Genomic DNA, 25,334 nt, shown 5'->3' on the forward strand with positions numbered 1-25,334 from the left:
ATCACCTTGCACTTGGCTCCCTGCTTCTACCTTTGTTCTCTCTTATAGTCTATCTTCACAGTACAGTCAGAGAGACTTGCAAAATTCGTAATCACTGAATTGTTGCTTTTCTCAAAATCTTTTAAGTGATTCCCATCACATGTATAATAAAATCCAAATCCTAATCTTAGTTTATGAGGCTTTCCTTGATTTGGACCCCATCTATGCTTAAAATGTATTATTTTTCACTTGCTCACTTGACTCCAACAAAATTCGCTTCTACAGGTTCCTCCAAAAGGCAAATGTCATCCTGCATTAGAACCTTCATACTTGTTCTTTCTTCCTCCAGATTTCAAATTTTCTCATGGCTCATGTGCTCCCTTCATTGCATTGGTGTCTCCCCTTGAATATTAAATCCTCAAAGTCTTCCCTGACCACCCTACATAAAATAGTCTCTTCATTTACTTTCAATACTTCCTTTCTATTCTGCTTTGTTTTTCTTCATAATGTGCATTACATATGGTAACCTTATTCTATATATACATACTATACATTTGTTTATTGACTCTTTCCTCCAAAATATAAATATTGAATGATCAGGAGGTTTAACTTTTAATCCAAATGAAATAACAAATGGAAATATATTCCAATCCAACCCATTAGCTTTCAATATCAATAAGTACTAAATTCCATTCAATAGATTGAACTTTGGTCACCAGTGTAAAACTTGAGGTTACTTGAAAGAATCCATACCATTACTTGGTTTCCAAATAATAGACAGGCACAATTCAAGTTTTAGGAATAAAGACGGCTGAGTCTTTTTAGGAAAATCTGTGACTTCTTTCTAAGTGGAATATCTCTGCTCTGTAAAATTGAAAAGGTTTTTATTCTTGTCTATTCAACTATTACCTCATGTAGAAATTCAACTATGTAAGTTAATTGCTGAAGCAAGAATGAATAATCCCAGAAAAAGGCTTCATAATCACTTGGATACAGTCCCATCACCCAGATGCTCAACCAAAAGAAATCTCTTTGAGGTTTTGCCCACTACAAATTTTTACATCCCAGGCAATGCTTTGCTGAGTATTTACGGCTAAAGTAGACAGACACACCCCTAAACACTTAGTAAGATTTTATCTATAAAACCTCAATATGTTATTTCCTGTAAATTTATCATGCATCTACCTAAGTCATAACCAGAAAAAAATAGTGATAAGGAGAAAAAAATATGAGAAAAAAATGTGTACTGACATATCAGATGATTGCTACTGTTTGTTTTATCTCATTTTGGATTTGTGTTTTGTCTGTGCTGTAATAAATGTTGATTTCTGATAAAGTTTCATCAAATATTGACTTTCTCCCCTCAGGTTTTGTCTAAGTGCTAACCATGTGGAAATAATTACAATGTGCCATTATACATACATGAATTATTTTATTAGTAGAGCATAGAAACATCTTTGAGAATTGGCTAAAATCTCAACGATGGTGTATGCAGTAATCCCTGAGCTATTTGCTAAATATTTGAGCAAACAGAGCATTGTTTATTTAGTTCTTGTTAGCTCCCCATGTGCATTCTTGGAATGAGGTTGTAAGCTTTCTGTTTAATTCTAAGGGAGACCACAACCAGAAAACCAGAAGCCTGAACTAGAGAAGCTACCTAATCATTCTCTGCAAAATAATTTTTCTCTGATTCCTCACCTATATCCAATGACTTCCCAGGCTCCCCAGTATCTCCTGATGATCTTTGCTTTGCCTGGCCTCACCCTCTTCATACGGGCACCAAGCAATTCTAACATTTTTTAACCTCTGGGGACCATGGCCTGTGCTGGCCCAGGGATTCAAAAGACTTTAAGGTCATGTGCTCCAGAGCAAAACAATGTTCCCACAGCTGGGCCTAGGAGGTCTCAGGCTCATTTCTGATTGTTCCCTTTTACATTCTCATCTGTAAACAACGATCTCCCAGTCCAAAATGTCAGAGGGAAACATTTTCTCCTTCAGTTCCTGTTTTGCTCCTTCTTAACCAAAGACAATTGGCACTTTCAGTAGCATGAAAATTAAGGGTGGATGAAGCTAACACATTTTCTACACCATCTCCCTTCCCACAGCAGGATCACACCTTAATCTCAGGAGAATGGTAGCTGGGTACCAGAAGGGCCTCATAGCATTGAAGCCATCTCATTTGGAATATCCAACCTAACTGATTGTTGTAGTGTCCTGATCTTTCTCAAGTCATGTTCACCAAGGAAAAGGTCACAAAACTTTTCATGGAAAAAAAATCCTTGAACAACACATTTAGCAGCAGTATTCTGTTATATTATTTTAACTCATTCTTATTTAAAATTAAGAGTATTTAGCATGAGGGGCATCTGGTTGGTGCAGTCGGTTAAGCACCCAACCCTTGATCTCAGCTCAGGTCATGATCTCATGGTTCATGAGTTCAGCCCCACATCAGGCTCTGTGCTGATGGTGTGACTCCTGCTTGAGATTCAGTCTTCCCTGCTCTCTGCCCCTCCCCCACTGGTGCTCACTCTCAAAATAAATAAATAAACTTAAAAAAAAAAGATATTCAGCATGAAAATTGTGTTTGTAAGACAGGCACTTTTTCAGTGTTTGGGACCAGGCTATGGTTATTAAGTGGTGAGAACTCCTATCTTTTGCAACCCAGCGCCCTTAAGCACTGTTTGGTGGAACTGGATAAATAGTCCAGGCGTTTGGGGCAGAAGCAACAGAGAGGTTACAGGAAAATTTATGGATTCAAACTTTCCAATTTACTTCTCAAAAAACAGAGAAAGAGAGAATGAAAATTTATACCAATATTTCCAACACTAGTGGACTTATCAGCAATTTTATTTTTAATAATTTAATATTTTACAATTATAGATACAGAAATACACGAGTCAATGAAAAAATTATTTTAACTTAGATACCAAGTTACTTACAAAATGTTAGATCTGTCTTTTTTATTTTTTCTGAGGGTGAAATACCATGGGGGATGGGGAGCTAATGAAGTTATCTGCTTACAAATATTTCAAATTGCATTGTATATTTCAAATAATAATATATAATAAATGCCTTCCAGGTTTTGGAAATCACAATATATTTGATTCTAATTAATTTAAATTTCAGTTTTTCTTCTTTCTCTGGATCTAATATTCAGAACTTAGCCAACATCCATTTTTGTCCTTCCTAGGTCATAGTTATACAAAAAATTAGGAACTTAATAAACTCCACAAGGATTAAAAATTAAGAACAGAGCTTTGTAACACTCATGTTACCTGAAAGCATCATATCATTTAAAACCTAATTAAAGCTTGTTTAAAGTGGATTTTCTTCCATTTCTTAAGGACTTGGTCCTTTTGTCTGGCTTTCCTTTAAGCTCAGTAGGTATAAGAACAATTTTATTGCACAACTTATAGTTTTAGCTCTACTCAATCAGCTTTTCTTGAAATAAAAAACAATATTCCTTTTTAAATATGCAGCTTCAAGTCTATTTTAAGGAAAATTTTCTTAAATTATAGTTTGAATTTTTTAATTCAAAAGCCCTCTTTTTACCCTACTCCGCTAAACAGTATGTTAAATTTACATTATAACTCATTTGCAGACTATACTATTTGGGAATTCCTACTTTTGTGTGCGGCTTTGTCTCAGCTATTTTAGATGTTATTATATGAACATATATGTTACATATTTACAACCTCATGAGATAGACAATAATATTCTTATTTTTATAGCTGATAAACAAGGGTCAGAGTTAATAGATGGCAGAGCTGGGATTTGAACCATATCTTTGTCCTTTAGAAATGATATATTTTCCAGTGGATCATCATCAGAAACAAAAGGTGGACATACACAAATTATATAATAACATTGAAAGGAATATATATATTGTTTTGTATACTGAGCATTTTAGACACTCAATTTTTGAGATACGAAGCAATGTAAAAAATTTAAAATGGCCAATCTAACAAATTTTGTGGGGGGCTTTTTTAGTTTATTTATTTATTTTGAGAGAGAGAGAAAAAAAGAAGGAGGGAGGGCACAGAGAGATGAAGAGAGAGAGAGTCCCAAGCAGGTTCCTTCCTCGCTGTCAGTTCAGAGCCTGATGCAGTGTTTGATCCCATGAACTCTGAAATCATGACCTGAGCCAAAATCAGGAGTCAGAGGCTTAACCACTGAGCCACATAGGTGCCCTGGCTTTTTGGGTTTTGGTTTTGAGTTTTTTTAATGCTGACATTTGGTTATTCCTTAAATATGGATACATCTATGACAGCATGTGTTTAAGGTAAAGATTCCCCTTCAGAGACAAAAAAATGATGTAAAAACAATGATTTTTTTTTAACCTTAGAACTGGATGTCTCTGTCAAGTTACAACTGCAATACACTTTTTTACTATAAGGTACAGAGTCCTCCTTGAGCACTTATTTGTTGACCTTTTGTAATAACTTACTTTAAAAAAAGAAAGATTCAGGGCTCCTGGGTGGCTCAGTCAGTTGAATGACCGACTCTTGATTTAGGCTCAGGTCATGATCCAAGGGTCATGGGTCTGAGCCCCGCATCCAGCTCTGCACTGAGCCTGGAGCCTGCTTAAGATTTTCTCTCTCCCTCTGCTCCTCTCTCCCACTTGTCCTCTCTCTGTCTCTAAAATAAATAAAATAAACATGTTTTAAAAGCAATATGATGAATTTCAGATATATCTGAGCCAGAAAAAAAATTTACATTGATTTCCAGAGAGCTGACAGCAAGCGTTCAAGATCATTATTATTCAATTCTTCTTATCATCAGCTAGATTTCAAGCTAGAGCTTCTTTGAGTACTTAAAACAGTCCTTAATATGAAAAGAGAGAGAGATTAACAGGAATTCAGTATGATCTGGAACTATTCTCACCTTACAAGATAATTTCCTTTCTTAAATTAATTTTGACCTTCAAGAATGGGATTGAATTGAGGCACTATGACTCAGTATAGTACCTGTCAAACCTTTCAGGTTTATTGTTTTAATAACAGGTTTTTTAGTGCTTGGAAGACTCTTCCTTTGACCTTTTATAGAGAAGCAAGCAATGGGCGCCTAGCTTAGCCACCCTGCACAATTCACCCTGCATCGGTGTCCCAGTGATTTGTTCAGACCATTACACTCTCCCTTTGTTAATGGGACAACTGTAACATAGCACACACCCAGGCAGAATAAACCATATTATGGGAGCATTCACTCAGGCATTACAGAATCTGAAGTCTCATTACATAATGGGACTATAGTTAGCAAATCTAGTATTAGCAAACTTCAAAATTATATAATGACTTCTGTCATTGACTTCCCATGTCTTCTCATAGGGAATAGTTTCTTGTTGGTCTGATATGTCCATCATTTTTTCTGCTTTTGAAACACGGGCTTGCAAGTCCTTCTCTTTTTAGTAGATAGTCTTTCCAGTCCAGGCTGGTTAGGAAAGGAAGTTGCTGCTTTCATGTTTGGGATGTATAATATAAACCATAGACATTTTCCCTATTCTTCATGCATAATTCTGAGTTTAAGTACTTATAGTTTAAAAAGACTATTCTGAGAGCACCTGGGTAACTCAGTTGGCTAAGCATCCAACTTCAACTCCGGTCATGATCTCACTATTCTTGGTTTTGATCCCTGCATGGGGCTCAGTGCTGACAGCTCGAAGCCTGGAGCCTGCTTCAAATTCTGTGCCTTCTTCTCTCTGCCCCTCTCCTGCTCACACTCTGTCTCTCTCGCAAAAATAAATAAACATTAAAAACAATTTTAAAGACCATGCTAGGGGCACCTGGGGAGCTCAGTTTGTCGAGCATCAGACTCTCAATTTCAGCACAGGTAATCATCCCAGGGTCTTGAAATCAAGCCTCCCATCAGGGACCACACTGAGCACGTAGCATCTTTAAGATTCTCCCTCTCTCTCTCTCTCTCTCTCTCTCTCTCTCTCTCTCTCTCTCTCTCCCTCCCCCCTCCCTCTGCCCCTCTGCCTGCTCACACTCTTTCTTTCTTTCTAAAATAAAAATTAAATAATTAATTATTTAATTAAAAAATAAAATATCATCTGGCCACCAAGTGGAAACTAGGTATAAGGGAAGCCACATTAGCAGAGGAAGATCATATATAATCCACATGAAACAGAGAAGTGGTTTAGCTTAGGGTGATGGTAAAGTAAAGAGATAAAAACTTGCCTATTTCTTTTCATTTTTGATGAAGTAGTTGTAGAACTCACTGAGGCATGGATGAAGTAGAGAAAGAATCAAGAATATTATTCAAATCTCTGGCTTGAGCAATTGCTACATAATAATGCATTTTTCTGTGATAGATGGGACTCTCAGAAAAATAGTTTTGGCAAAATGGAAAATTCAAGCCATGCATCAGGCTCTGTGCTGACTGCTCAGAGCCTGGAGCCTGCTTCAAATTCTGGGTCTCCCTTTCTCTCTGCTCCTTCCCTGCTCACGCTCTGTCTGTTTCTCTCTCACAAAAATAAATAAATATTAAAAATAAATAAATAGATAAATAGATAGATAAAAGAAACTTACTGGGAAATTGGTTTGCAAGAAAATGGGTGATTGTTAGTATTACTGTAAGACTAGAGAAATGTATTAATTTAAGCATGTAGCCAAACCAAAGACGTGAACAGTGCTGTTTAAAAGTCAAAGATATGTTGAAATATATATATTCTTAATTTCTCATGGTTGGAGATACCCACTAAGTGGATGGAATTTCTTACCTCTTTTTGCTTCTGAGACAGGCTGTCAAGCTGTACAATGAACTTACCCAGTAGAAATTTACTTGGCATAAGGCCACACAAACTGAAATGGGACAGAGAATCAATCAGTCAGATAACAGCGGAAGTTGCCTTGCCTTATATGTCTTGACTGATTCAACAAAAATTGAATTTTCACCAAAAGATTTCGGATACTAATTACAAACCGCAGTTTTATTTGAATATTACATACAAAGTTCTGATCAGAGTGAATTCCACCTTCTTTGTACAGAACAAGACAGAAGGGACATACTGATATGACGTAAAGGCACACCAGTATCTGCAGGAATTTATTTAACCATTTGTAGGATCAGTAAGACTTAATGCAACTAACAAGGGCCCCGTCCCTCAGTCTCCCAGAGGACGATGTCTTTGTTCTTTCCTCAAGCTGGGCTTACTCAAATCAGTGAAACCCATCCAGTTTCTGTTAAATCATACCCTCCCTGTTCATCTGCAACCAGGTCGATTTCACCTTTTCATTGCTTTCCTTTATTCTGAGCCCCAATAACTGTACTGCCTAATGTGAAACTCCATTTCTCCTAGAAGTCAATCTATGAGAGGGGAGAAAATTCTTCATGTGATTTAATGCCATTTGGGGAGAATGAGCGTATTTCCCTGAGATTTCAGGGAAGATGTTGTCTTGAATTGGGGCAAGAAACTTGAATCAGTTACCTGAGGCACACACCCAAACTCTGTCAGGACTGCAGTCAATATGTTTACTCTCCAATTGTATTTCCCTGGTTTTGTCAGCATCTTGGGGTGGCTGGGCAGTGTTCAGGGAAAGGGTATCTGGGAAATCATAGATCAAAGCAAGTTTTATGAGGCAAATTTTAATCTATTTCTGCAATTTCTTCAAAATCTTTTTTTAATTTTTTTAACGTTTATTTATTTTTTGAGAGATGGACCATGAGCAGGGAAGGGCAGAGAGAGACACACACACACACACACACACACACAAAATCTGATGCAGGCTCCAGGGTCCCAGCTGTCAGCACAGAACCCCACTCAGGGCTTGAACCCATGAACTGTGAGACCATGAGCTAAGCCGAAGTTGGACGCTCAACCGACAGAGCCACCCAGGTGCCCCCAAATCTTTCTTTTTAATGTTTATTTTGTGTGAGACAGAGAGAGCAGGCTCGCACACGAGCAGAGGAGGGACAGAGAGAGAGAATCCCAAGCAGTCTCCTCGCTGTCAGTACAGAGCCCTTTTGGGGGCTCAGCCTCACAAGCCATAAGATTATAACTTGAGGGGTGTCTGGGTGGCTCAGTTGGTTGAGCGTCCAACTTCGGCTCAGGTCATGATCTCATGTTCATGGGTTCAAGCCCCATGTCTGGTTCTGTGCTGACTGTTAGCTCGGAGCCTGGAGTCTGCTTCGAATTCTGTCTCCCTCTCTCTCTGTCTCTCCCCTGTTCACTCTCTGTCTCTCAAAAATAAATAAATGTAAAAAAAAAAAAAAGAGCCAAAATCAAAAGTCAGATGCTCAACTGACTGAGCTACACAGGTACCACTCAAAATCTTTTTTTTTAATTCTTTTTATGATTTTTATGTATTTTTGAGAGAGACACACACACACAGCATGAGCAGGAGAAGGTCAGAGAGAGAGACACACAGAATCAGAAGCAGGCTCCAGGCTCTGAGCTGTCAGCACAGAGCCCGACTCAGAGCTCGAATTCACAAACCGTGAGATCATGACCTGAGCCGAAGTCAGATGCTCAACTGCCTGAACCACCCAGGCACCCCCCTCAAAATCTTTTAAATCTTTTAAAATACCTGGCACGACTATCAATTTGTTCTTTCATATATGAGGAAAAGTGCTTCCTGCTTTTTAGATTTGTTCTACAAATTGAGGTTAACATGCTATCTAAAATAAAATAAAGCAGATTTTGAATTTTTATTCTCACTTTACGTACAGGCTTAATCAACATGTTGCCTTCCTGCATATGAGGCTTTGGTGATTAGGAATTCCTTTTATTCAGGGAAAGGAAGCAATTTTAGATATCTCAGATGTCAAAAGAAGAGATCGTGGCCAGAATAAGACCTGCAAACAGAGTCCCAAGTTCAATAATCTGCTAATGGCTCACCATACCTCAGACGGCGAGTATGGCCCAGGGTATTTGTCCTTATCATAATTTAACTGCTTCCACAATTATCCAGCAAATTCTGCTTTCCTCCTGCAAAAGTACCTACCTATGCATGAACAGTACATCCCTTGGCGTACTCAAGGACACTGAAATATACATTAAAGGCCACACTGAAGTGATAATAATTTAGTAGGGTGTTCATTCTAACCTCAAGACTCCGATTTGAGGAAGTTTCCTGAAAACGCCATGAGTAACAGAAATCTTCCCTGATCATCTATAGTGATAGGCAGAAATGGCCAGGTCTGTACCCAAAGCTCTTAGGATGCTTAAGCAAAGGAAAATATATTTCCCATAAGTTCTTTATTCATTCATTCACTCATTCATTCAAGAAATATCTGTTCAGCTTTTGCTAGGTATCAGGTACTACTTGGTACATACTAAGTGGTTCTGAAAATCCCAAAGTTTAATTTACAAGTGAATTCCAACAAAAAATAAAAAATATGGCCATCACTAGAAGATGTTTCTACTTTAAAAAAATATACATGCAAAAACACACACACATATTCATCCGTGTATATACATATAGCCGAAAGTTTACTGAGGAGTGGATAAGAGCGGGTCATATGACCATGTGATAATAAGTATGCTATATGTGGCTTCAAGCATGTAACTACGTGTGAAAATTTTTGTTTTTCTGGATTTTTTCCCCTTCTTGGATAAGTAAGTCCAAAGAGGCATTTTCGGCATATAAACTGTTTTCCAGCCAACTTGTGTCTCAACAAAAAGTTATGTCTCTATTGTCACAGTGCTTTTAAGTATATTTATGAGTCCATGAGCTGAGAACCCATGGCACAACATCTGGCAATGTTTCTTTCTCTTCTGTCTCACAACACATACCCAGAGGGACCCTGTCATGGCTTCTGGGCAGCAATCCTGATCTATGACTGTCCATCAGAGAAGGCAAAAATGATAGAAAGAGGTTTCCTTCTAAAATGAGGGCATAAACATTGCCCCAAAGGGAGATTCAAGTGCCAACTCTGTTAGTAGCACTGCAGAGTAAGCTACGGAAGTCTGGAGAGGTGGATATGGCCAACCCTGAAAGGGCAAGGAATGTTCTCCAAATATCACCATTGTGCATTTTTCTAAATGCCTTTTGCTAGATAGGAACTGAATTGACCTAGACTTTGATCATGGAACTGACTGAAAAATCCCCTTACTCTTTCTCACTTTATAATACGTGGACTTTTTGATAATTAAATGATTTGAATATGACTTTGATGTTCATGTATCATTGCCTCGTTTTACATTCCACTTAAGAAGTTCCTCTAAATCACCATTAGGCAGTTGGCAGCTTCAGGAAAGAACTTAAAAAATAAGTCCCAGGTGATGTGAGACAGTTTCCCCCCACCCCCTTAAGATTTCTCTGGATCCACTTCTGTCCTTCTGACTTCTTGGTTGAACTATGGAGTCCCCATGCCACTTTCATGCTCCTGGGTGAGGGGCTTCTCAACAAATTCCTGTAACTATGAATTTCAGCCATTGCTTCTTGCATTTTTCCAGCGTAGCCAGCGAAACTCCTCACTCCTTTTGATCCAAGGAACCTCGGGCCAAAAGAAATCCTGATGTGAGGCCACACACCAAAGAGCCAACAGGGACGCACCCGCAGAGATTTGCTCATCTACTCCCTCCTTCTGCCCAGGGGGTTCCTCCTTCCCTGCTAGCAAAAATCACTCCAATCCTGCCATCAGGAAATGGAAATGTAGATGTTAGTACTTGAATTTTCCTTCAGCCAATCACTACAAGTGACCAAGAACTAGTAAAATGCACTAATTAAATAGATAAAGGCTGGTTTTGCAGGCAAAATACAAAATATCATTTTACCTTTGCAGAGGTGTTCTTTGGGTTATGAAAAGTCTTCCCCCTCTCTCCCCACACCCTCTCCAACGTAAAGAGCCTTCAATTCCAGGACAAATCTCAGTGATACAACTGGCTGCAAATTCTGGCAAAAAAGAACAGATAAATGTATAATCAGGACAAAGTACGGAGGGAAAGAGATTCAAATCACCCTGAACTTGGTAAACAAGTCTTAGTAGCCCTGGCCTCTGCTTTAGACTTTCCTGCCCTGGGATATTGGCAGGACGTGGATGGGTGGCTGGGGACGGTTATCATGTCGGCATCCGGCATCATGAATGTGTGAATTAAAGTGACAGGGAGTTGCATGCTCACCCTTTATTTATATTTATTATTTACTTATTTCATTTTTGAGAGGGATAGGAGAGGCAGAGGGAGAAGGGGAGGAAGAATCTTAAGCAGGCTCCACACCAAATGTGGAGCCGGAGGGAGGGCTTGATTTCACGATGGTGAGATCACGACCTGAACCGACATCAAGACTTGGGTGCTTAACCAACTGAGCCACCCAGGCACCCCTGCATGCCAACTCTTTAAAAGCTCCTAGGAGCACCCTTGTGGCTCAGTCTGTGAAGCGTCCGACTTTGGCTCAGATCATGATCTCAGAGTTCAGAAGTTCAAGCCCTGCGTCAAGCTCTGTGCTGACAGCTCAAAGCCTGGATCCTGCTTTGGATTCTGTGTCTCCCTCTCTCCCTGCCCCTCCCCCATTCATGCTCTGTCTCTCTGTCTCTCTCTCTCTCTCTGTCTCTTAAAAATAAATATTAAAAATGTTTTTAACTAAAAAATAAACAAACCTGATTATTGTTATTATTTAACAAAAACTTGATTCCCTTAGATATTAGGAGATGTAGAAATCTATAAGCCAATACTTAGTTAATTGTCTTGAGCGCTTAATTGTCACAGTATATAGCCATGTTTGTTGTTCTAGCAACAAACATCTATGAAAAACTAACCTTCAAAATTCCATTCGGATTCACACAGTTAACAAAAGAGTGGTCTCTGGAAACAGAATATTCTCCTCCACTGAATAAATATTTGACCTAAGCTAGTGAAATAACATGCCAAGCCTCAGTTTCCTGATTTATAAGATGGATATAATAATAGTGCTCATATCAGATCATTTCTTTGTGTGTTATGTGGAAAAAAACCCACAAGCACAATGTCCAACACAAAACAAATCCTCAAAAATATTAGCTCTATTTGAGAAAAGCAAGAGGAGGCAAATAAAACAGCCTTGGTGTGAAAAGATTGAGAAAGGGGGTCCTGCTTTATGAAGTTGAACATCAAATATTTAAAATCTGGGTCAAAATCAACTAAGGGAAATAATACAGTTCTTAAAAGCACACCCCAGAGAAGTATAGACCAAAAATATGTTGAAGAAATGTGTCAAGATGACAGATTTATGCACTAGAAATATATAATAGGCTTTTAGAGAGAAACTGGGATGCTCTGAGGCCTGGTCATACGTATTTCAAGAGAACGTGAGGGGCACCTGGGTGGCTCAGTCTGTTGAGCATCTGACTTCAGTTCGGGTCATAGTCTCGCAGTTCGTGGGTTCGAGCCCTGCGTCAGGCTCTGTGCTGACAGTTCAGAGCCTGGAGCCTGATTCTGATTCTGTGTCTCCCTCTCTCTCTGTCCCTCCTCTCCCTCTAAAAAATAAATAAAACATAAAAATTTTTTTAAATGTGAGGAAAAACAAAATGACCTTCCCCAAACTCTTTTCCAACACTATTGTCAGAGACAAGAGCTCACGTAATGCATGATAGCAACTTTTTTTTTTTCCGCTGCTGAGAATTAGCATCAGACAGAGAGGTCCACAATGAAGAAAAGTTGCCATGTGGAGACAGCTCTGAGCTCATTTATTCATTACGTCAACAACTGTTTATTGAGTGCTGTCCACAGGTAGGCGAGCACAGTGAAAGGCACAAGGAACTTATAAAAAAAAAAAAAAACAGTGAAAAAAAGCAAATGTGTCCCACATGTTTTCATACATTGGCTATAATGAATAAGGATGCAATGAACACAGGAGTGCAGCTATGGCTTTGAGATGTTGATTTTATTTTTCAGCTGGATATTCAAGGGTGAGACTCCTGGTTGTTCTATTTTTAATTTTTGAGGAAGTTCCATCGCCTTTTCCACAGAAGCTGCTGCACCAATTTACATACCCACCAACAATGAAAAAGGGTTCTGATTTTGCAACATCCTCGCCAACACTGGCTTCTTTGGGTTTTTTTTGGGGGGGGGTGTTTGTTTGTTTTCATACTAGCCATCTTAACAAAGGTGAAGTGATATCTCATTGTGGCTTAGATTTGCATTTCCCTGATGATGAGCAATGTTGAGCATCTTTTCATGTGTCTGTCAGCCCTTCGCAGATCTTCTTCAAAGAGATGTCTATTTGATGTATAAAAACAGTAAAATGGTGGTTGCAGGACAGGGGTTGGGGAATTGTTATTCTACAGGAATAAAGTTCCAGTTAATTAAAATGAGTAAGTTCCAGACATCTGTACAACACTGTGCCTATAGTTCATAATACTGCACTGTGCACTTAGAATTTTGTTAAGAAGCTAGATCTCATGTTAAATGGGGAGGGGGGGGAACAAGTAGAATAGAAAATAAAACCAAACAAATTTGTGGTGAAACTCTTTTGTAAAAAACAAATGTGGCTAGCACTTTCCTGATTCTCACACTCCTTTGAGGAGAGACTAGACATTAATCAAATAGTAATCCAAATGGTTATCACAAACTCGGGCAAAATGCTATGAAGGAAAGAAAATATAGTGGCCCTAAGGGATCATAGGAAAATAGAAACATAGAAACTCTTGAGGGTGGGCCTCATATAGTGTCAGAAGAAGAAAGATTTGTAGTAAAATCTGAATAATAAAAAATAATTAACTATTTGTAGTTAAATAGCAATTAATTAGAATATGGAGGTGGAGTAGGGGAGAAGCAGGGAGATTCCAGCCTTAGGAAACAAGATGTGCAAAAGCCCTGTGGTAGAAGAGGGCACAGGTTAGCTGACAGGCCCCTGTGGCTGGGGAGCAGGAAGGGAGGGGTGAGGAGAAAACCATAATCAGTGACATCTTTGTTTTCTGCTTTAAACTGATAGGAAGGGAACAATGCTCTCAGCTAAGAATTCAACTGACTCACTGTCTTAGCATCTGGTAAAATTGTGGATGCATCCCTCTTTGGGGCAAGCCAGTACTTAGATTCTTCTGATAATCATGAAACAGATATCAGCAAAATAAGGGGCAGAAAATTATCATAGTTTCATTCCATTCTCCCTTTACTTCTTACTGATGTTCATGCTGCAAATTACCCTAGGTTCACCCATGCAGCCCCCACATTGTGCCTGAAGATGGAATTCGTCAGCTTTCCAGACAATCTTGGGCCCCCAGACCAAGAGGGATTCACTCAGAGAGCAACATGGAAAGCAGTGTAATTTCTAGAAGAGGAATATTTTAAAGGAATTTTTTAGGCTTTATGGTTCTTCTCCTTCATAATGAACAGCAAGCTCTCTCCAGAAAGTGAGTTAAGAACAAATACAGAAGACACGCTTCACTGGTCTCTCCACTTCCAAGAGAAGCTGTTTACAGTGGTGGTGTGGGGATGACCATGGGCCCATGAAGAGGACTTTCCTGAGTGAACCCATTTAACAGGTTCTGCTAACAATCCAGGCAAGGGATGATAAGGCCTTAAAAAGACAATAAATAATAGAGGGAGGAAGAAGAACAATTAGATTCCAAAAGCGTAAGTGGCTATATTGTCAGGATTTCTGTCTGAAGCATTTTGTGGGGAGAGAGGGAAGAAGAAGGAGCCACAGATGGTTCCTGTTACTAACTGGGGTCACTTATGGATTAACTGGAGGAAAAATCAGATTATTTTTTGGACATCTTGGGGTTTTTTTTTAATGTTTTTTAATGTATTTATGAGAGACAGGGAGAGACAGCGTGAGCAGGAGAGGGTCAGAGAGAGAGGGAGACACAGAATCCAAAGACAAGCTCCACGCTCTGAGCTAGCTGTCATCACAGAGCCTGATGCAGGGCTTGAACCCATGACCCACGAGATCATGACCTTAGCTGAATGGGATGCTTAACCGACTGAGCTACCCAGGTGCCCTTATTTTGGAACATTTTCAGTCTAAGTACCTGAAGAACATATGGTCAGCTTGTCCAAAAAGTAACTCAATTTTGAAGCCTAAGACCCAGAATCTCCGTCCTAAAGATTTAGGATATCTCAGATTAAAAATACTGGATTTTGGCATCAGAGGTGACAAGGCACCCACAAAAATATGCAGAGTGAGAAGAACAAGGGACCAAACAGATGTGGTAAGAGGAATACAAGCTCTCCGAGACCGCAGACTTTGGGGAAGATGGAAATGATCAATAACATTAAAGGCACCAAAGAGTTTTGGTAAAATAAGACCTGAAAAAAAATCCTCCATAGTGTTCACCAAATAGTAGGTCTCGGTGATCTCAGCAAGAATGATTCCAGTACAGTGGAGGGAGCCAAAGTCAGATTTCAAATGGCTGAGGAATGAATCACAAGTAGATATGGAGCCAGCGAGTGTAGCCGATGATTCTGAGATGCTTCGATGAAAAGAGAGAAAATGTACTAGATGAGTGTTAGGAACGGGTACAGAGAAAGGAGTTTGTAGAAGTTTTCAGGTGTTTTAAGCAAAAAGCTGAAACGGAGAAACTGAGCAAATCAGGATTTAAAGTTTCAAGTCAGTTGATATGTCAGCTAGGTAAAATGACATAGTTCCTCAAGAACTGATTCGTTTGTTTTATGTTTATAATGAAATATATGTCTGGAAAGTCTTCCCTTTGGTCAGATTGGTTCTCATCTCAGGAGAACCTGGAGTGACCATTTAGTGCCTTGACAAGGAAGACTCATTCCCTATGCTTTAAAAATGAATGTTTCTATCTGGTCACAGCAGTGAGCGTGAATGCAGCTCAGGGTTAACTCTGTGAGGCCAAGCTAAGCAAAACCTTTGCCCAAGGCTCCAGAAATCCCATTTCTGGAAGATAATAATGTCCAAATAACTGTTTCTAAGGGGGGATAAATGCAATTTGCTCCCCTTGGGAGTAGGCATTTCTGCCTAGTGACTCTTTTTTTCTAATTATGTGTTTCATTACATTTCATCAATTTGCAGACTTATCTCTGGTCGAAATGTGTCTGTTTGTCAGTGGTTCAATTTACTGTTTCTGGGATTTATCCTGTGTTTGCTGACCTCTGGCAAAGCTCTTCAAGGACTGGGTCTCCTCCTTTTTAGTGAGCCTGGCTTGACGGATTGTCTTCGCTGATGGCTCTCCTAAGCATGGAGGACGTCCTTGCTCTGGGAGGTTTCTATTTACTTTTGGCCTTGTGACATTTGTCTAAGGCTGGGCTTCATTCTTCCAGGATCCCTGGGCCCCTCTTCTCATTGCATTCTCCAGGCTACACACTGGTTACAGCAGACCCTTTGTCCCAATTGCTATTTACTTAGGGAGCCTGCTGATTTAGCAAATGACCTAGATACAGGGTTTCAAAGCATATAATCTGCTTTGTTATCCAAAGATAAGGACTGTGTGTTTCAGACCTAATATGACTACAGATCAAAAATTTGAAGGGACCATCTTGGAAGTATTTGAAGATAATTTTTTTTATGTTTTTTATTTATTTATTTTTGAGAGAGAGACAGTGTGAGCAGGGGAGGGCCAGAGAGAGAAGGAGATACAGAATCTGAAAGAGGCTCCAGGTTCTGAGCTAGCTATCAGCACCGAGCCTGACATGGGGCTCGAACCCACCAACTGTGACATCATGACCTGAGCCGAAGCCAGATGCTCAACCGACTGAGCCACCCAGGTGCCTGATTTGAAGATAATTTTTAAAAAGGAAGAAATTTGCAGAGGTTAATAAAGAACAGGCTGCTGTTGATAGGTAATTGTATAGTCTGGAAGGTTCGCATCACTAAAAATAAGCTGACTTTGACTTTAGATAAACTAAGATGAATACACTTTCAGACATGTATACTGTATGTAACTCTATACAGTGCTAGTGGTCATCATTTTCAGATAATTAGTCACTTTTAGATAATTTACCATAGAAGTTACCTTCATTTGTTACTCAGCAAATATTTATTGAGTACTTACTATATGCCAAGAATTAATTGCCCTAGGTTTGGGAGGGAAAGTAGTCAAGAAAAAAACAAAGCTTCAGTCCTCATGGAGCTCACATTTGAGTAGGGGAAGACCTGGAACAAAATAAGCAAGTGAATGTACCATCAGTCAGGTGGCAGTAATGCACAGGTGTAAAGAGGAGGTTGGTAGAGAGAGGAAGTACAGTAAGGGAAGGTCTCACTGAGAGAACATTCCAGCAGAGATGTGAAAGGGATAAGGGAGCAAGCCATGCTGCACTCTGGGAAAGAGCATTTCAGACAGAAGGACGGGCACAGTCAGAGCGCCCGGTGTGTCTGAGGAAAAGAATGACTGGAAAGAGGTAGGAAATGGTTTGAGAAGTAAGGAGCTGTTGGGTCACAGGACTTTCTAGGACGTGGTAAGGATTTTAATTTTTATTCCAAGTGAGATAAGAAGGCATTAGAGAATGTGCCTAGAGTAGTGTCACAATTTAAGATCGTAGTTTACCAGCTCACTCTGTATATTCTGTTGAAAATAGAACTGCAGGGGCAAATGGATGGAAGTTGCAAGAAAATTTCAGAGGCTACTGAAATAACCCAAAGATGCTGGAAGAGTGCATCAGGGTGATGACAGCAGAGCTGGTGAGACATTATGAAAATCTGTGTATATTTTAACAGTAGAGAAAATATGATTTGTTAACAAATTGGATGTGAGATGTGAGGAAAAAGGGATGAGTCAAGGACAAATCAAAATTTGTGACAAAAGCAACTAAAAGGATGGTAGAAAAATATCCAGAAGAACAATGTGGGTGTAAGGAGGAATATCAGGAGTCTGGAACGTGTTCATTTGAAGATCTCCATTAGACTTCTATATAGAAGTTTCAAGTAGACCAGAGGAGACGTCCAGGTTGAAGATAAAAATTTGGGAGTGTTCCAGATGAGACTGCGTGAGATCACAAAAGAAGTGACATAGAGAAGAGACAAGATCCATGGACTAAGTCCTGGGGCAATGGACTTAGAAGGACAAGGAGAAGTGACTAGCGAAGGACAGTGAGAAGGAGAAAGTGTGATTGAACAAAAATCAACCACAAGAGGTAAGGTAAGGAAAATAAGATAGATAAGGTTAAGATATGTTATTAAGAGAGTAAGAGAAATAAAGACAAAGAGTTGATCTTTGAGTTTATCCATAGGAAGATCATTGGAAACTTTGTCAGGAAAACTTTTAGTGTAGTAATGAAGGCCAAAGGCTATTGGAGTAAGAATGAGTGAAACGAGGAGAAAATGTAGAAATAGTGGATATGGATAATGTATTAGTTGGGGTTCTCCAGAGAGACAGAACCAATACGGTATCTGTTTATAAGAGAGAGAGATTTACTTGAAGGAATTGTTTCATGTGAGTGTGAATGCCGGCAGATCCAAGTCCTCAGGGCAGGCCAGGAGGCTGAAGACCCAACAAAGAGTTGATGTTATCGTTGGACTCTGAAGGTGGTTTGTTAGCAGAATTCCATCTCTTGCCTGTCTTTTTCTATGAAGTCCTTCACCTGATTGGATGAAGCTCACCTGTATTATGGCGAGCAATCTGCTTTATTCAAAATCTACTGACTTAAGTATTAATCTCATCTAAAAAATACCTTCACAGAAACATCTAGAATGATTTTTGATTAACCATAGGCCCAGCCAAATTGACACATAAAATTAATCATTAAGACAACTAACAGGAATATTGCAGTGGAGAATGGAAGGAGAAAGATAGGTAGTAGGTGAAAGAAGATATAGTCAGTAAATTATTAAGATAAAAGAAATAATTTAACGTGGAAATGTGGAGAGCAAAGCTGAAAATTGTTCCTTCATTGCAGGAACAATGTCCTTGAGCAAGTAAGGGGAAAGGGTTGACCTTTCATAGGAGCAGGGGAAAGTCCTCCTTTTTCCAGGAGGAGGTCTGATTAGAAGACTTGGGTGCAGAGAAGAAAGTAAATGTGGTGGCAAAAGTTTATGGAAGTTACCTTTGGACCACTCTATTTTCTCAGTGAAATAAGAAACAGTGTCACCAGCTTAGTGATTTGAGTCTGCAAATAAAGATCTGTGTTTCTTGTGAGGACTGACAGGAGTAAGGATAAAGGGTATAATGACAATAGTCTTGATGTTTTCAAGGCAGATAGTTAACACTGTTAATTTGCGTTGTTAGGAAACAGAGGGGAATCTTGGCAGGAGGACGCAGGGTTCCAGGCCTCCTGTCCACACCAGTCTCTAGTGACAGGGGGACAGGAAGGGGCCATTTCATTTCACCTGAGGACCTTGAATCCCTCACCCCTTCCTGGTTTGCCTGACAATATACATTTTTCCTCCTCTGTTCATGAGCTGGGTCTCTTACCCCAACTTGACTTGGACTCGGTACTAAAGACTGCTGGGAACATTCCAGCTAATGGTCTATGTCCTTAACTTTGCCAAAAAAAAATCTGTCTCTCTCAGCAAAAGCTCTTCTAAGGCTGAGGGCCTGCTGCATCTTCATTTGTGTTGAGATAAAGCCCCGAGTCAGGACAGCCTGGAGCCCCAGCACTTGCCTGAGTGGGAGGAAACAGGCTCCAGTCCTACTTTTGCCACTTGGGGAAAAACCCCCACCTCTCTCAGCTTCCTCAGCTCCAGAAGGAAAGTGTGCAGCTAGGAGAATAGATTCACCTCACAAATTCTGTAACGGTCCCTGTAGTTAATGTGACATGCACATTGAATGACTCTTTCTTCAAAAGCACTATTCAAGAATGAAGAAACTAGAGGACTAAGATTGTTTTTTCCAATGCTGTGCTTTGCATCGAGAGAAGAATGTTAAGCACTTTGAGACCATCTCACATGGATGGAACAGGCTTAAGAGATAAATCTAAATCTCTTCTACCCCAGAATCACTAAGATCAGTCTAGAGATTGAGAGCACCCCCTATAGACCTAGAATTAGGAGAAAGATGACAAATCTGAGTACTTCCAGAGGCTGAGAAGGAATTATAAGCAATGTGGGCTGGCTGTGATACAATACGGCATAGTGGGGCCTGGGGCAAACGGTTTTAAAAATAGCCATTAATTAGCTTCAGGTGATGGCCGTCTTCCAGGAATTCAGGTCTTGTGTTCTTCTCTCTCTTTTCTTTTTAATGTTTATTTATTCATTGTTGAGAGAGAAGGAACACAATGGGGTAGGGGGTGGGCAGAGAGAGAGAGAGGAGAGAGTGAGAATCCAAAGTAGGCTCCAGGCTTCAAGCTGTCAGCACAGAGCCTGACATGGGGCTCAAACTCACAAACTGTGAGATCATGACCTGAGCCAAAGTCAGATGCTTAACTGGCTGAGCCACCCAGGTGCCCCAGATGTTCTGTTTTTAAAAGCAGCCAGAATTTGAATTTATGTGAAATCACCTTATTTTTAAAATCAAAATCAAAATATTGAAACCTCTTCATGGGTCATTAAAAAAAAACACTACTTATAAGCAGATTTGACCTTCAGGCAACCAATGTGCAAGCAGTATTCTAAGCACATACATGGGTGATGGTTTCAAAGAGTTCAAGGAGAAATTCAAATTTAACCAATCCACCCTGAAGACTAAAGTCCTCTGATGTCGCCAGCCACAGTTATCAAATCATAAAATTCTTGGCACATAGTAGGCTCTCATAAAATACATGAGCAAACATACAGAGTCAAAGAGCTGCAGCTATCATTTCATCTGGTCATTTTCACATGTCTTTTAGTGGTTTTTCTTTGGCCAGGTGTCCTGGGAGACAGACTTTCAAAGCTGGAGATGTGTGTGCAGCTGGTTTACTGGGGAGGTACTTTCAGGAGCAATATCTATAAAGAGTGAAGGCAGCAGGACCAGGAAAAAGGAGGAAGGTGAACAGTGAGCAGTTGCCCTCAGACCACAGCCATGTCCCCAGCAGTTCTGCCACTGTGTTGGCCCTTCTGTGGTCTCCTGAATTGAGGTTGGGTCTGAGTCTTTGTCATTAGACATGGGCTACTTCTAGGAATGGACACCTAGAGAGGGACTCAGCTGTGAGTGGTCAGCAAGCAGCCAACTCCCATGGCAGCTGAGACAAGGGTCCTGAGGCCCAGCATCCACCAAACTTCTGAACCCTTTGGTGTGCGGGACTGTACAGAGAAGTTCAATAGTGAGTAGTCAAGTCGAGTTGTGGTGGTTATAAATGGGATGCAGAACCCTGCCTCACCCCTGCCTTTCCTCTCCTCATTCCCTTCCCCAGGGCAGTTCTATGAGAGCATATTCAGCCCTCAGAAGTTACTTGCTTGATCCTCAAGAACTCCTGCATCTGAGATACTAGAGAAGCCTTTTTGGGGAGACCACACCCCACCTTCTAACTCTGCTCTCTTTAATTTCTCACCTCGACTCTCAACTGGCCCCCTGAACACACACACAAGTCATCTCTTGGGAAGAGAGCCATACTATCCAAGGGAACCCTCTTAAATGCCTCATGCCACTTCTTAAGGGAATATTCTGTGATGGGAGTAAAATGATCTGAAACTCATGATCAAGGGTCCTTTCATTGTAAGTGATTCATCCCTATGGAGATTGCTCAGGTTTTCTTTCTCAGAGAAATCTCCCCAGCCTACTTGGCTTTCTCTTTAAAGAACAATATAATTATAGAAAAGAACAGAGAACACCATACAGGTTAAAATGACAGGTTCCTAGTCCTTCTAGAAAGCTCGGAGCTGAATTGAACAGCATTCAGATGCCCTTTACTTCACCTTCCAGTGTGAGCTTTTTCAGAACTGGAAACTTTTTTCAAATGAGGCATACTAGCTCACTGAACTCTTTTCTTTCACTTTACCACTTACGTTCCTTGCCTCATGCGAAGAAGCTCATTAAATTGCCTTCTTACCTGTTTATTTTCCTTAGAAATGGTCTCTCTCTTAGCCTCTCCACCGAGTTTCTTTGATATCTTTGTTCGAATAGAGAATAATACATTTGAGTCACTGCTATGACATTTAAAAAAATGCTACTGGCTCCTCACAATGGTCCACACATGGCATCCATCATTTACAGGCTCTTCCCACACGAGGTTGAATTTCTATTCACGATGCTTCTCTTTTCTTCTTCCCTGACTATCCTCTCACATTTCTTCACCCTTCTCCCCCACCGGCACAACCACGTGCATGCTCAAATCGCTAAGGGCAATTCTAGGAGAGGAATGCATGGCTCCTTGTCCCAGCAACAGAACACTTTCTGCTCATTATCCATAACAGCACATTTGGCTGGATGCCTAGTTATTCACTCTGCTTACTCAGCGAAAGCATGTAGTCTGGAAAGATTTCAACTTTCAAATTCAAGGAAGTGATTTTAGGACAGTGTTTGGAAACGAGGATACCTTTATTGACACATGCTGCAAATCCACAGTTAATGTCGTTTCCAAGAACCTTGTGCCAGGTTATCTCTTTCATCAAGGGCCAAAATAAGAGAGGATGGCATACAAAAGCACAAAAGCATCCCATCAAACCACCAAGAAGATGATGTGCCCAACAGGAATAGCAGAAAAGTTGTCTTCTTGCCTGTCAGATATAACCTTTTCTTCTCAGTCATGTACTTTTCTAAAAAGGTATTGAATGATTGCTTGCTTTTCTTAGGTTTGTATATTAAGAATTCTGGAAAATAGCACATAAAGCACTTGATTGATTTTTTTAGCTCAGTAATTCAGGCTCTCCTCCTCTTATATAATCTGGCTCCCTACTGTGGCCATCATTAGTGGTCTTTAGAAGCACTGAACTCCACTATCTCTTCAGTTGTTCAAGTGAGGGGAGCCTCTATGCCAACTCTTTAGGATAAACTCTGCAAACCCTATCCTCAACAGCCTCATTGTCTACCTACTTCAGCTGAAACTTGTGAAACCATTACAAGAATCATCCAATGAAAAAACTAAAGCAGCAACTATATGCCACACCAGAATGAAACATTTCTCCATATGCACGTGATAGACCCCTTTCCTACAAAAGCTAATGCTTTCGATCTCATCAGTAAGTCACTTGTAATCAAGACATTCAAGCTCAGGTTCATAGACTGGAAGTTCAGCTTCTGGGATTGACAAGGATAAATTTGTCAGATGGGGATTCACACAAATAAGTAGTAGATATAGAGGACCCATTACCTCAGGTTTTCTTAAGGAGGACATAAAATTAAAGTTGAAAACTTATTAAAGGTTTATCCTTCCCTTTTTCGGCCTCCATACCTTCTACTGCTGTCTCTACCATGAGCTGATATATATATTCTTGAAATTCTTGAGCTCTCTGTCTAGTCCAGTATGTGTAACTTAACCAGGAGGAGAGAGACTTCTCTTTATATTCCATCAACCACATAATCAAATCAACTTTAGAAATACTATATTAAAACAATGGTTCCTTCCATCAGAGTTCATAGATATATGGCACCTAGAAACACTTGTAGAAATAGTTCCACTTTGTCAGTCACTAGGTCTAGCTATAGGAAACAGAGAGAAGTGCTTTTTTGTATTTTCAAAGGGACAACAGTTGATATCGGGAGATAAGATAGTCTCTTTCATTTATCATAGAATAGACCCCAACTGAGTAGTGCATATAGACCAAGCCATTTTGAAAAGACAAAAAATTGGAAGACTTTTAGAACTAGAAGGATTATCTAGGTCGCATGCCTTTTATCTTATGAACGCTTGAAGCCTCTGAGGACTACAGAAGTTAGACAGGAAACAGCTACTTGTCCTTCCCAGGATAACCTCGACAGACCCAGGGTCAACAGCCACGACCTCTACCTACTTCAGCTGAAGCTTGTGAGGCCATTGTGACCAGAACCATCCAATGGAGAGCCCGTGCAGCAACTGCATGCCACACTGGGATGTTCCTCTGGTCTCTTTGCTCAAAGTCCAATGGATTCCTGTATTACGCTGCTCCCATAAGAAGACACAACATTCATTTTTTAGCAAATAATATCATAAAATATCCTGCTTTGTAAATGACCAATAAGGTGGCAGATAGAGATTATTAAATTATCAACAAGAGGTTGCTTACTTGGAGATCAGAGCTGACCAGAGAATTCTCATATCCTGTGGTCTGATGGTAATCACTTCTCTCAACAACAGGGTTGTGTATCAGTTCAGAAAGAAGAATCAGAAAGCCAGAACCATGCTGTTTAAAAAAAAAAAAAGCAGAGACATTGGTAAAGAGTTCTTTTTTTTTAAGACACATAGACTAAATATATATTTTATATTTATTACACAGTTAAATAGCCACTATAATTTTCATGTCCTCTGGAAATTTATTTTCTTTTGCTTTATAGGCTAAGTTTAACAACAAGGCTACCTAAATGAATATCTTGTGACTTTCCTATTTAAGTGTTTACCAGATCTGAGTTATTTAGAAATATGAGGTTTCTGAACAAGGGAGAGAGATTGAAATCACATCTTCTATCCACTAAGCTCAGTTTAACGTGAATGGAATCTTGAAATCAGTACTTTAGGTGAGAAAGTACTTTCTTGCTGATATGACTTCCTACTCACAATTATTGAAGGATGAATAGTTCTTATTTCCATTTAAACGACTTTTCTAGGAAATGGAATAGTAAAAAGTGAACTTCAGATTGTCTCATGCAAAGTATGAATATAAAAATACAATACATTAAGAGATCCAGTGACCACTGGCACCTGAAATTATGTCAATGAAATGAAAAAAATGTTGGGAGTCTCTCAAATTGTCAAGGTCCAAGCCGGAAATGTGACAGTGAGACTCAGGGTGCGAAGGGAAGTCACATTCCTGACAGGCCCTAATGGAGCTTCATGGCTTGTCCTGGCTACGGTCTTCTTTGGTTTTTCTCTCATTTTCTTAAGTTTTAAAAGGAGACAAAACTATAAAAACTGAAATTTACAGCCTATAAAAGACAGTTCAAGGGAAATTAATTTTTGTGTATAAAGTCTTAACCAGCCTAGTTAATCCAAGCACAGTTACTATTTCTTCAAAAGATAGATAAGAAAGCTCCAAGCATAATTGCAAAATAAGGAAAAAATAAATTCAAAACAGATGTCATAAAATAGCTCTCCCCTACTCTTAACTTTTTTAATTATAGAAAAATCATGAGCTACTTGTGTGCACAATAGCTTGTAGGAAAAGATAGCAAAACTTAAACACTGGGAGATCTTTCCAAAAACAATTACTGTAACCAGAGTCCTGGGGGAACTGGAATATTAAGAGAAGATAAACTTTAATGGACTGAATAGGCTCCAGTTATTCCCTGCAACTTTATATCTTCCCAAACCTTGAAGGAAGAATAGTAGAAAATCATTTTTTCCTAGAATCTTGATTCCTACTGCAGAATCCGAGTTCAGATCCATATATTTTTTTTGTGGTAACTTTATTATTTTTTTTAGAATATAACACTATTTTTTAACATATGCAATTATTTTCTATCATTTACAATACAGTAGTTACAATGACACTCCAAATGGATAAGCAAAGTAAAAAATCAGAACCCCAACTTCTATTTCATGTAAT

This window comes from Suricata suricatta, chromosome 10 (assembly GCF_006229205.1).
Source record: "Suricata suricatta isolate VVHF042 chromosome 10, meerkat_22Aug2017_6uvM2_HiC, whole genome shotgun sequence".
Classification (NCBI taxonomy): Eukaryota; Metazoa; Chordata; class Mammalia; order Carnivora; family Herpestidae; genus Suricata; species Suricata suricatta.